The sequence below is a fragment of the Ahaetulla prasina genome, chromosome 12 (genome assembly GCF_028640845.1).
Source record: "Ahaetulla prasina isolate Xishuangbanna chromosome 12, ASM2864084v1, whole genome shotgun sequence".
NCBI lineage: Eukaryota > Metazoa > Chordata > Lepidosauria > Squamata > Colubridae > Ahaetulla > Ahaetulla prasina.
In genome coordinates this window covers 3,393,659-3,407,963 of record NC_080550.1, presented here as the reverse complement: position 1 = coordinate 3,407,963, position 14,305 = coordinate 3,393,659, and positions in this window count along the sequence as shown.

Here is a 14,305-nt window from a genome sequence, read left to right as displayed (position 1 = left end):
GATAAATGGCTTCGGAAAAGTAGCAGGAGGAAGTATGCATTTGCAAGAAGTGTATAGACAATACAGGGGTTTTGTGTATCTTTTAGGCAAAAGTATCATCTAGTTAAGTTAACAGGGCAGCCTGTTAAAAGTTGTCTCATTATCTATCTACTTATTATCTATCATCTATCTGTCTATCTCCCATCCCTCCCTCCACATCCCTCTATCTATCCCTCCATTCCTCTATCATCCATCCATCCATCCATCTTCAAGGTGTTGGTTACTACCTTTAAAGCGCTCCATGGCTTAGGGCCCGGGTACTTACGGGACCGCCTTCTGCTACCGAATACCTCCCACCGACCCGTACGCTCACACAGAGAGGGGCTTCTCAGGGTGCCGTCCGCCAAGCAATGTCGGCTGGCTAGCGGCCCCCAGGGGAAGGTCCTTCTCTGTGGGGGCTCCTACCCTCTGGAACGAACTTCCCCCTGGATTATGTCAACTGCCTGACCTTCGGACCTTCCGCCGCGAGCTGAAAACCTATTTGTTTATTCGCGCAGGACTGGCTTCGTGATTTTTAAATTTTATAATTTTTATAAATTTTAGAGAGTTTAATTTTAATGGTATATTGTTTTTAAATTTTAGCCGATATATAATAAGTTTTTTAATCTTTGTTTTATTTGTATATTGTTCTATTTTTATTATGGCTGTGAACCGCCCTGAGTCCTTCGGGAGAAGGGCGGTATAAAAATCTAATAAATAAATAAATAAATAAATAAAATCTCCCTATCTATCATCTCCCTATCTATCATCTCCCTATTTATCCCTCCCCATCCCTCTATCTATCCCTCCATTTCTCTATCATCCATCCATCCATCCATCCATCCATCCATCCATCCATCCATCCATCTATCTATCTATCTATCTATCTATCTATCTATCTATCTATCTATCTATCTATCTATCTATCTACCTTTGTCCAATACTTACAAATGAATACCTTCAGCTAAAGTTTGGCAATTGATGCTGCTTCTTACTGTTCTAAAAATGGGAAGTCCGCTCTAAATTAGATTTCTTTTAAAATTACTGTACAGGGACAGCTGAATTAATGCATTTTAAAGTGAATTTCAGCGACTCGCTCTCAAAACTGCAGGCTGCAAAGTCAAAGGACTTCGGGATGTGTCAAGATAATTCTAAAGCCTGAATCTCCAGTCTCCCTTCTCTGACAGCAATTAGCCCTGCCAAAAAGTATTTCCCCCTATGCTTAATATTTGTAATAGGATTTTGTTCTTGTGTCCCCGCTGCAGATCTGATTCTTTGGCTTTCTCCCTGCCTCTCTAAAGGTCAGGTAAATTGTTAGTTGCGAAATCGTGTCCAACCCATCGCGACCCCATGGACAATGTTCCTCCAGACATTCCTGTCCTCTACCATCCTCTGGAGTCCATTTAAGTTCATGCCTACTGCTTCAGTGACTCCATCCATCCACCTTGTTCTCTGTCCTCCCCTTCTTCTTTTGCCCTCAATCTTTCCCAGCATCAGGCTCTTCTCCAGTGAGTCCTTCCTTCTCATTAGTGGCTAAAGTCTTTGAGTTTCCTCTTCAGGATCTGGCCTTCTAAAGAGCAGTCAGGGTTGATCTCCTCTAGAACTGACCAGTTGGATCGCCTTGCAGTCCAAGGGACTTGCAGGAGTCTTCTCCAGCACCAGAGTTCAAAGGCCTCCATTCTTTGGCGCTCAGCCTTCCTTATGGTCCAACTTTTATCGCTTTCTTAAGGTCCAACTTACTTCAGGTAAGTAAGGACCATGAATTTAAAGTCTAGTTGCTGTGGATGGTGATCTCAACTTCCGTGGGCCTGACTCTAATTTCCTTCTTTTCCTGGTGCTGAACATTTCAATCATAGGACAAATGATACTATTGATAATCGTCATCATCAGCAGCATCATCATCATCTTTTAACGATCCCATAATCCCTTGCAGGGTGGAGTCTGAGCAACTGAAGAGCTGAGAGTTTACTGGCCAGATGCCCTTCCTGTTGCCAATGCGGAGTTTTGTTCCGCAAACAGATTCTCAGTTTGCCCAGAGAGAGAAATATCTGCCTCTACCTAGGATCGAACTCACAGCATCCTGATTGTGAGGCGACAGCTCACCTCTAGGCCACTGCACCACTCACCAATGATACTTTTGATGTTTGGGGATGAATCAGAGATGGGTTTCAGCAGGTTCTGACCAGTTCTGGAGAACCAGTAGCAGAAATTTTGAGTAGTTCGGAGAACCAATAGTAAAAATTCTGACTGGCTCCGCCCCCATCTATTCTCTGCCTCCTGAGTCCCAGCTGATCAGGAGGAAATGGGGATTTTGCAGTAACCTTCCCCTGGAGTGGGGTGGGAATGGAGATTTTGCAGTATCCTTTCCCTGCCACACCCACCAAGCCACACCCACAGAACCGGTAGTAAAAAAAAATTGAAATCCACTACTGGAATGAATGTTTACCAAAGCTGTTGGGAGACACTGATGGTCAGTCCATGTCTCACTACCTCCCTGTATGGTTTATCTTGGGAGCTCCTTGGACATGAACCTCTCCTTCTCCAGTGGTCAAGGACAGTGAAGTGATTTGGACCGTTTCTGAGCCTAAATCCAGGAAAATAGTCCTGCCTAGCATTTCTCTTAGGGAGAACTTTTGACAACGTTTTAAGGAAGAGCAGGGTTTCCTTAAGCAGTGAGAAAAAGGCTATTTCAAAAAAAAAAAAAACAGGAATAAGAATGAACTGTTATCATTCAAAGCCACATACTTTCTTTCTGGCCGATGGGGAAGAGTTGCAGAAGAAAACTCACGCTGTTCGTTCATCTGCAAGAGAGCCTGTAGTGAGAGAGACTTTTTGTATTTCTGCACCATCTGCTAAGCAGGAATCAAACAAAGGATCCAATGTGCTCATCAAACACCACAAAAATAGTCGAGCATAAATCAGGGATGAGGCTGTGGGGGAGGGGCTCTCGTTGAGACTCTCCTTCCCCATCCATCAGGGTGGAATCAGTGGTGGGTTGCTACCGGTTTGCCCCAGTTTGGGCACTGTCCCAGGTAGTGGCGGCGGCGGGAAGCTCCGCCCACTCACCCAGATGCTTCTGTGCATGCGCAAAAGCGTCGCGCGCGCACACGAGTGAACCGGTAGCAAACTAAACTGAAACCCACTAAATTACACTGAAATGGGTGGAATGCAGGATTAGCGATATAGATTGGAGATATTGGATTATTTGCAATGGTGTGTTATTGGGAGTTTTTGGGGGGTATCTCACAAAGGCATCATTTTTTTAGGAAGGAAGACGGGAGGGAGGGAGGGAGGGAGGAAATGAGGAGAAGGAAGGAGGAGAAGGAAGGAAGTTGAAATAGGAAGGAAGGAAGGAAGGAAGGAAGGAAGGAAGGAAGGAAGGAAGGAAGGAGAGGAAGGAAGGAAGTTGAAATAAAGGAAGGAAGGAACTGAGAAGGAAGGAAGTTGAAATAAAGGAAGGAAGGAACTGAGAAGGAAGGAAGTTGAAATAAGAAAAAGGAAGGAAGGAAGGAAGGAAGGAAGGAAGGAAGGAAGGAAGGAAGGAAGGAAGGAAAATGAAATAAAGAGAAGGAGGGGAAGGAAGAAAGTTGAAATAAGGGAAGGAAGGAAATAAAGAGAAGGAAGTTGAAATAAGGGAGGGAGGGAGGGAGGGAGGGAGGAAAGAAGGAAGTTAGTTTAGCAACATTATTCTCAATACTCGTGGCATATTCATGGAAAAGTCCTAGTGGCTTCACGCTCAAAAAAAATCCCAAATGACAGAGATGCTCATTTGCTTATGGCACAGAAGACTACTGTATGCCTTTTGTCTCTCTGCCAATCTAGGGGGTTTCTTTGCTTCTCAAACCAGAGGAAACCCCTAGATTACATCACTCTTTCCATGCATTTCCTGCTGAGGATTGTGGGAAAAGCCATCCCCATTTTTCAGCGGTTTGAGCAGCTCTGAGACCTCTCCAAAGAAAAAGCAGGGTTTAGAGGTCACATGAAAGTCGGGGCTACTGGTCAAGGGTGTCTGCCCCAGGGATGGAATCTACTGACCTTCCTTACTGGTTTGGAAGTGCACAGGCCGTGTGCGCAGACCTTCTGCGCATCCACAGAAGGTAAAAAACACATTACTTCCTGGTTAAAATAATAGATACAAACTCAAGGTAAACTGCTCCAAACTTGATTGCAGAAAATATGACTTCAGTAGCAGAGTGGTCAATGCCTGGAATGCACTACCTGACTCTGTAGTTTCTTCCCCAAACCCCCAAAACTTTATCCTTAGACTGTCTACTGTTGACCTCATCCCATTCCTAAGAGGTCTGTAAGGGGCGTGCATAAGCGCACCAGTGTGCCTACCATCCCTGTTCTAATATTCCTTTTTACTTACTCTTTTCATTTATCCAAATTATGTTTATACTTTTACCTGTTATCTTATATATGATTGACAAATAAATAAATAAATAAAATAAAAAAACAGGAAGTAATGACACCTGGGCAAGTGGGCGGAGCTTTGCTCTGCCATCGCTCCCGGATCGCCAAACCACCAGCCACGATCGCTACCGGATTGCGAGATCCGGTCAGAACCGGAAGCATTTTACCCATGGTCTGCCCTACTTGCATCCTTGCTTGAGGCAATTGCCCGATTACAAATGATGATTCGTCCAATGCTTTAATGGGTGGTTTCCTTCCCCTTTGCTTCCCGTGACATTTTTCCACAGCAAAATTGGATTTTTTTTTCTTTTTGCAGTTCGAGATTAAAGGAGACAAAAATGGTAAATTCAACGTGCTGAAGCTTCTCTGCACTCTCCCATCCTGGGAACCGAAAGAGGGATCAGACCAATTTAGAAAGGCTATTCAAGGAGTAATTAATAGGAAATGTTGGTTACTAACCCCCAGCTGTGCTCAACAGGAAAGCAATAAAACCAGCAGAACTTATGGTCGGTCGGCATTGGGGGGGGGGGTTATCTTGTTAGCGCTTAGCTTCACGCTGCAAATGGCAGAACTATGAGTTTGTTTTGTTACTTATTCATCCCCAAACACAACGAAGTTAACCCTGCAGTCAAATGTGAGATGACAGATAATTTTCGACTTAGGACCGGCCACTTAGCAACTATTCAATGTTACGAGGGAACCAGTGGTGGGATTCAAAAATTTTTACTACTGGTTTTCTGGGCGTGGTTTGGTGGGCGTGGCAGAGGAAGGATACTGCAAAATCTCCATTCCCTCCCCACTCCAGGGGAAAGATACTGCAAAATCTTCATTCCCTCCCGACTCCAGGGGAAGGATACTTTATAATCTCCATTCCTACCCCACTCCAGGGAAAGGATACTGCAAAATCTCCATTCCCTCCCCACTCCAGGGGAAAGATACTGCAAAATCTCCATTCCCTCCCCACTCCAGGGGAAGGATATTGCAAAATCCCCATTCCCTCCCGATTGGGGCCAGTCAGAGGTGGTATTTACCATTTCTCCGAGCTACTCAAATTTTCCGCTCCTGGTTCTCCAGGACTGGTCAGAACCTGCTGAAACCCACCTCTGGAGAGAACTCCCCCAGGCTTGGAACCTATTTAATTTTGATTTGATCGGTCAAACTTTAGGTGCACTGGAATGTCTTCAGATGAGATGAACAAGTTTTTTTGAACAGTGTCTCTCTCTATAAAAATAATTGATCCAAGAAAATCTTGGTTGCCTTCCAAACTCTGTTGGGCCAGGTCTTCAAGGTGGGCCAAGTTAAGAAACCAAGACTGCCAAGGTTCCAGAAATTATAGGGTACATAACAGAGTCTTGAAGGCTTCTGAAGATCTTCACTGCTGCCTTTTTGAGGGCAAGTTCAAGGCAGAACTGTTTGGAGCAGAGGTCTCCTATCTTGGGAACTTTAAGCCTAGTGGACTTCAATTCCCAGAATACCTCAACCAACAAAGGGGAATTCTGGGAGTTGAAGTCCACCAGGCTTAACGTTCCAAGGTTGGAGACCCCTGTTTTTAAGGCTCTTTCTCCTGCTTTTTTTTTTTTTTTTTTAATTTTGTAGGCTGAGTAATGGTGTCTTCTCACCCACTTCCTTCTCAAAGCCAAAGTTAAATTCTGCGTCCTGGGAACCCTCAACTCCACTTCTTGCCCAAGAAGAAGGAGGCAGAGAAGAACAAGAATCACCACAGCTGAGAAGAAAACAGGGGTTGTCCCTGCAAACAGAAGGTGGAGAACAGACAGACGGATGGACAAGGCAGACAAACCGAAATACATACACATATTTTTGGATCTGAAACCACTTCCAGCTGGGAGATTTGAAGGATTTGGGGGATTTGGGGGGAGATTAAATTTTGACCTTCCTTCCCTGAGGCTTATGTGATTTTCAGTTTCTCCTTGACCAGATTCATGGGCTGTTTTTTTAGGAAAGAGGCATTTTGTTTTGTTGTCAGGATTTCAAGAGAGATTCCACGCCCACCAGCGGTTGGAAGGCAACAAAGAGAGGGCGTCATGATTTCCACATCCCTTCAGTTCAGCCCTCCCTTCTTGGACACATCTGGAAATGAAGGAGGAGAATGCAGTGGAGCGGGCAGGATAGAAACTGGAGGGCAAGCACATATTTACAGGCAACGCTGGTGGGAAAACTACATGGACTCATCTGGCCACCACAGTGACCATCTGAAAAGACCCAATTGTCCATATACTTAGATTTTGATGATCTTATTTTGAAGTCCATAAAAAGCCAGTTCTCCCCACCCTCCAGGTTGCTTGACACAATATAGATAAATTAGAAGGACCTCCTCCTCCTCCTCCTCCTCCTCCTCCTCCTCCTCCTCCTCCTCCTCCTCAGCTTCCTGTTGGTAGCTCTTCTGTTCCTGGTGTTTTGTCTTTGGGTGGACCTCTTTAGATCTCCAAAGTCTTCCTCATCAGATGTGGAACTTAGCAAAATGGTGAGCTTCTATCTCCGTCCGCCTTCCATGTGTTCCAGCTTACCGCTCGATGAACATCTTCCTACGTTAACTTGAATGTCCCAATCTAGCTTGATCTTGGCGTGGCTCCACCAAAAGCTTTCAGCAGTCCAGCTCCTGATTTGAAATGCTACCTTCCCCATTGATTCCGCTGAAACCGGAAACTTTCCACTTCGTTACAAAACAGCAGGAGTCTGAAATTTCTCCTCGCTTGGGCACAAAGGAAGAGGTACAATAAATTACAGTAATTCAACCCATCTGTTTTGTTTTCTTTTTACTTCTCGGGAGTGCTCAATAAAGTTAAGTAACCGGGCTGCCATTTTACAGACCAACCCAAGGAAGGCTGGATTGTATCAAGCTTCTTTGTGTCATCTGTTTCTGATCCAAAATGGAGGCCAGGTAGAACAGTGGTGGGTTTCCACTTACCTTTGCTACCAGTTCGCTTCTGCGCATGCGCAGAACATATTTGATGACGTCCGGGTGGATGGGCGGAGCCTCCCATTGCCGCTGCTACTGGTTCAGCTGAACCAGGGTGAAATGGTAGCAACCCACCACTGAAGTAGGACATCTGAAAAACAGGATGGGTTACCCAATGTTTCTTATCCGAAAACTGTCCCAAGCTTTGGAAAAACCCAGAACATGGTTGATTTGCATCTGGCTTAGCACATTGAGGAAATCCATGTGGGTTTGTAAACTATGAATCCTGGCTTAGTGCAACGTGTGAGCCAGACCTAATGGTTGTTAGTAAGAGTTGAGCCCCAAAGACTCCTGCAAATGAGGCAACCAGGTTTAAAAGGTAAGAAGCGATCAACTCTTTTAGGAATATGCTGTAGTTTCTTTTTCTTTTTTTAAAAAATCCGTGTTAACACAGAAACTCTCTTTGAAGTGATGCAACAACGCAAACCGACAAACTAGGGCAGTTTGCCAAGATGCCAAAACTGTTCTTTTAAGCGCATAGTCCACAAACGGTTTCCAAATCTTCCAGAAAATATCTATGCGCTTGGAAAATTGGACGCTTCAGTACCTGTACCTCGAGAACGTGGATTTTGGCAATCATGAGGATATATCCGAAGACCCAAATCTTCCTTTTATGTATAGCACAAGGGTGTAATAATGTATTTTTTTTGTTTGTTTGTTAAAAAAAATTTAAAAATAAAAAATTTAAAAAAAACAACAACTGTTCTTTTAATTAAGCCTGGTGATGCAATGATACAAACGGTGGTTCTTTGCTGACCCAATCCTTGCTGATTATGACTGCCACCAGACAGAATTAAATCACATAAGTACAAAATGTTCTTTTCAACATATTGCTTCCTTTTTTGGAATGAAGAAAAAAAAATACTCACAGAGAATAGAATAGAATAGAATAGAATAGAATAGAATAGAATAGAATAGAATAGAATAGAATAGAGAAAAGAGAAGAGAAGAGAAGAGAAGAGAATATAGAATAGAATAGAATAGAATAGAATAGAATAGAATAGAATAGAATAGAATAGAATAGAATAGAATGCAGAATGGAATGGAATAGGATTTAGAAGGGAAGGGAAGGGAAGGGAAGGGAAGGGAAGGGAAGAGAGGAGAGGAGAGGAGAGGAGAGGAGAGGAGAGGAGAGGAGAGGAGAGAATATAGAATAGAATAGAATAGAATAGAATAGAATAGAATAGAATAGAATAGAATAGAATAGAATAGAATAGAATAGAATAGAATAGAATAGAATAGAATAGAATAGAATAGAATAGAATAGAATAGAATAGAATAACAGAGTTGGAAGAGACCTTGGAGGTCTTCTAGTCCAACCCCCTGCCCAGGCAGGAAACCCTACACTACACGAAGGCACACAAAAGATAAAATCTAAGAAAAGGAGGAACAAACCAGGACTCAGCTGGCTGGATTGAATCATGCAAGAACAAACCTCAAACAACTTTAAATGGCTTCTGACCGGTTTATCTTTAATCATAGAACCCAGAACATAAAATCATAGGGCTGGCCTGGAAGGGACCTCGGAGGTCTTCTAGTCCAACCTCCTACTCAAGGCAGGAGATTAGACCATCCCAATCAAATGGTTGCCAGTAAAAAAATTTGTGTTTAAAAAAACAAACAAACCTCCAGGGATAGAGATTTTCAAAAACAGACGTCTGTTTTGACTTCAGTAGTGAGAAGTGGTCCTTTGAGCTAAATTAGTTGCAATTCGCATACAAAGTGTGTTTTACATCAGCCACAAGCACTGCTGGAACTCTGCTCCTCCATCAAGAGATTGAGAGAAACTGTGAATAAAAATAGAGGCATATTTAACCGGGCTTCTAATCTGTGTGCGTGCAAAACTTGTGTGCAAAATGGAGGAAAGGAAGATTCCATCAGCACGTGTTTAAAAACACTTTTATTTTCGCCTGCGTAAGCTCAGCTTTAGGAACTATCTTATGAATTAGCTTAGCCATAAATTTAAATTATAAGTAGATTCTTTTTCTCCTTTACTATAATGCTGTTGTGGTCCGCCATCAGCCTGCAGAGCTGGCAACCCAGTCAGACAGCAGTGAGGCTGAGGAAGAGCATGGGCCAGTCTTGGAGGCTGGGGAAGACCTGGATGAGGGCTCTGTGTCAGAGGCAGAGGTTGGGCCAGGGCCATCTGGGAGTGATGCACGGACTCCAGAGCCTCCAGAGACTGACAGTAGTGAGGCAGAGGAACAGGAGGAGCCTGTTCCTAATGCACGCATGAGAAGAGCTGCCAGAAGGCAAGAGGAGCTCAAGCAAAGAGGACGACTCCGCAGTAGGGCCAAGAGATGATTGGTTCCTCCCATAAGGCTTAAAAGACCATCAATGGCATTTGGGCTCTTTGCCGGAAAACAATGTTGATAGCTTTGTCTTCTTGCATTTATTTTTTTTATTGGTGTCTTCTGAACTTTTGCCAAGAAAGGCCTTTGGCAGTTTGCCTAATTGGACCAAGGTTGGTGATAGGACTGAGGAATTTGTGTTGGGAGGAATTTGCTTTAATTTAGTTGAACTACGCTGAGAATGAAGTAATTCTCAGCTGTTCGAATAAAGTTTGTTTTTACACTGACTGAGTTTCCTACTACCTATTTGGGCCTGGGTCACAACAAATGTTCCATTGCTGCCCATGTCAACATTTCAGTTCAAGATTTTGTTTTGCCTATTTCCAACAAGTTAGAACCAGTTCACCTATTTTCAGTAGATCTGGGGCTTCAAATCATGCAAATTCAAATAATGTGACCATTTCATGGTACTCATAAATGACACTAATCGGGACCAACCTGAAAGGTTTCCCTCCCCATCTTTCTGTGGCACTACAGGTAGTCTTTGACTTACAACAGTTCATTTAGTGACCATTCAAAGTTACAAGGGCAATGTTGTAAAAGGAACCTCTGACCATTTTTCACACTAATGACCATTGCTGCGTTCCCAGAGTTACACGATTTACATTCAGATGTTGACAACTGACTCACATTTATGACCGTTGCAGGGTCCCAGGGTCATGTGACTCCCTTTTGCAAAGTCAAGGGGTAAGCGCGATTCGCTGAATATTAGCAAATATTCAGACACCGTCCCATTGTTCCACCTCTTACAATACTAGACAACACAGTATCAACAGTAGAGACCTTCAAATTTCTAGGTTCTACCATATCTCAAGACAGCTAACATCAAAAACTTCATCAAAAAAGCACAACAAAGAATGTTCTTTCTGCGCCAACTCAGAAAGCTCAAACTGCTCAAGGAGCTGCTGATCCAGTTCTACAGAGGAATTATTGAGTCTGTCATCTGCACCTCTATAACTGTCTGGTTTTGCCCTGCAACCCAACAAGACAGACACAGACTTCAGGGGATAATTAGAACTGCAGAAAAAACAATGGCTACCAACCTGCCTTCCATTGAGGACCTGTATACTGCACGAGTCAAAAAGAGGGCTGTGAAAATACTTACAGATACCTTACTTCCTGGACATAAACTGTTTCAACTCCTACCCTCAAAACGACGCTATAGAGCACTGCACACCAGAACAACTAGACACAAGAACAATTTCTTCCCAAACGCCATCACTCTGCTAAACAAATAATTCCCTCAACACTGTCAAACTATTGACTAAGTCTGCACTACTATTAATCTTTTCATCGTTCCCATCACCCATCTCCTTCCACTTATGACCGTATGACTGTAACCTTGTTGCTTGTATCCTTACAATTTTTATTGATATAGTTTCCTGATTCCTTATTTGTACCCTATGACTATCATGAAGTGTTGTACCTCATGATTCTTGATGAATGTATGTTTTTTATATACACTGAGAGCCTATGCACCAAGACAAATTCCTTGTGTGTCCAATCACACTTGGACAATAAAAATTCTATTCTATTCTATTCTATTCTATTCTATTCTATTCTATTCTATTCTATGCTATGCTATGCTATGCTATGCTATGCTATGCTATGCTATTCTATTCTATTCTATTCTATTCTATTCTATTCGTGTTATTAGCTTATCAACTGCCATGATTCACTTAACAACGGTGGCAAGAAAGGCGGTAAAAAGGAGACAAAACTCACCGAACAGCTGTCTTGCTTAGCAAAATAAATTTGCGTCTCGGTTGCGGCCGTAAGCCGAGGACTACCCATACCACGTTTGAAATAATACGTTGCAGTCTCTCTTTTGCTCACTTTTTTTTATTATTATTATTGTTCCTTAGCTCGGTAAAGAAGATGTGAAAAGAAAAATAGGGTTGCAACGTTCAATGGGAGCAGGCTGGATTTTCCAGGAAGGGGCGTTCCTTCTTTTTCACTCTTCTTTTGGGAGAAGAAGGTGCTAAAACTGAGTTGTTTATTGTGCAAACCTCATGCAGCTAGAGATCAGGGGGACGAGGCATAAAAAAGCATCGGGAAAGGTTATTTTCCCCCATTTGGGGCATTAGGGGATCGGAGGATCCATGATGAAGAGGCTTTTGGGGTTCGGCGTTGTGGTACAAAGAAAATATTTTGATCGTTGGATGAAGCCATTCCTCTGCTTTGAAGTCACAGGCAGCACTAAAGGTTTTCTTGAGGCTTCTAGAACTCCGGGAAAACTCCCTGCTATTGCTGCCTTCTCTTATTTAGTCCAAATTGGGAGGGTGAGAAGTTTTCTATCCAAATGTATTTCATTCTTTATACCGTTTCCATCTTCCTTTAAAACATGAACAGGACCCAGAATGGGCTGAGAATCAGGGTCTCCGCTAGATGGTCGAGCCGAAACTAAGTTACTCAACTAAAATTAACAAACTGCCTCAAACCCCCCCATCCCCCAAAAAATAAGTTTCCCAGGCCTAATCCACATATCAAAGGATACGGTCTGCAAACACAGAGTGAATTAAATTAAGTCTCCCAGCATGTTCACAAGAATACATACCTACACACACACACATACACCCTTCAAGTATCACCCTAGAATCAGCACAGTGACATTTCCACATCCTGGACAAGCTCTCCCCACCCCGTGTTTCCCCGAAAATAAGACCCTTTCTTATATTGTTTTGAACCCCGAAACAAGCGCTTGGCCTTATTTTCGGGGAGGTCTTATTATTTTGGGGCGCGTGGCTCCTCTTGCCGTCTTACCTGATTTCCAGCTCTGCGTTTAAGGGAAGGCTTATTTTTGGGGGGATGTCTTATTTTTTGGGGAAACAGGGTATATAAATCTGACACTGTACCCCATTTCTCAGCAGCTCCCCCTAAAGCCAAATGGCTTTGCTTTTAGGAATAAATATTTCTTCTTTCCTCACAGAATGGCTGGATCTCATTTTATTTATTCTTGCACAGACCCGGCTCCAGTTGGAACCCCAAATGATTCTTCTGACAGGAGGGAGGGAAAGAGGGAATGGGATGGAGTGGAGAGGAGGGGGGGAGCTGCAGTCCAGATTGCCACTGTTTTAATCACCCTGATGGAACAGCTGGCAGAAAATGCAGCCTTTCGCTGCCAGATATTCCTCTCCTATTAACCTTCGGTTGGGTGGAAAAGGATTCGTGGGCACCCAACGACACGACTGGTGACGGGATCTAGTGCCAGCTAGCACAACGGAGTCAAGAGCTGGGAAGCTCTAGTGCGGGAGGGGATGGTTTCTAGATTGAATTTTTATTAGATTTTTATTCCATCTCTAATGTTTTATAAGTAACTCAAGACGGTGAACATATCTAAATACTCCTTCCTCTGCCTATTTGCCCCACAATAACAGTTTGTGAGGGGATTTGAGCTGAGTCAGAGGGACTGGCTCAAAATTACCCAGCCAGCTTTCTTGCCTAAGGTGGGACTAGAACTCACCGTCTCCTGGTGACTGGCCCAACGTCACCCAGCTGGCTTTCCTATCTAAGGTGGGACTAGGACTCACCATCTCCTAGTGACTGGCCCAACGTCACCCAGCTGGCTTTCCTATCTAAGGTGGGACTAGAACTCAACATCTCCTGGTGACTGGCCTAAAGTCGCACAATCAGTTTTTGTGGCTAAAGTGGACTAGAACTCACCGTCTCCTAGGGATTGGCCCAAAGTCACCCAGCTGGCTTTCATATCTAAGGCGGGACTAGAATTCACTGCCTCCTGGTTTCTAGGCCAGCACCTTAACTACTACACCAAACTGTCTCTCATCTCATAAATGTGATACGTGAGTAAATAAATAAACAGACCAATTTTCCAGGCCTTACAAAATGTTGCCTGGACATATTTCTATTATGGCTATAGGTACCTGTATATGCATGAAGGCTGAGAGAAGCAGGTTTCAGCTGGAATAGCTATAGTTTTAGAGTTTACAAAACTATGCTGGGTTCTACAAGAGACTTTAAAAACTTTACTGTCTTCTATAACTTTAAAATGCTCTTCAAATCTCTCCAGCAGATCTCAGGTTGCCCTAACTACTACTACTACTACGTCTTCTTCTTCTTCTTCTTCTTCTTCTTCTTCTTCTTCTTCTTCTTCTTCTTCTTCTTCTTCTTCTTCTTCTTCTTCTTCTTCTTCTTCTTCTTCTTCTTCTTCTTCTTCTTTGTAGGATGTGGGTGAGAAGGGGGGCATTCTATTAATTTGAAAGCTTTTACAGAGTGTGGTGGACTTGAAAAAAAAACACGTTAAATTTAATTTAAAACTGGTGTTTTGTTTGTTCAAATTCCCCATGGTTTGATTCATTTTTAAAAAAATTTGCCTCTCTGGTGATTTTTTTTTTTTATCCTGGCTTGCCTACATTGGAGCCTTCACACTACTCAAGGCAAGGTATTGTCCCTTTGCCCAGAAAAGTGTTGCAAAAACATTTGCTGTCTACGGGGATAAGGAGGGGGAAAGGGAAGGGAAGGAGAAAAAGGGAAAGGAAAAAAAAGAAAGCAGCTAGGAGAAGAGAAGAGAAGAGAAGAGAAGAGAAGA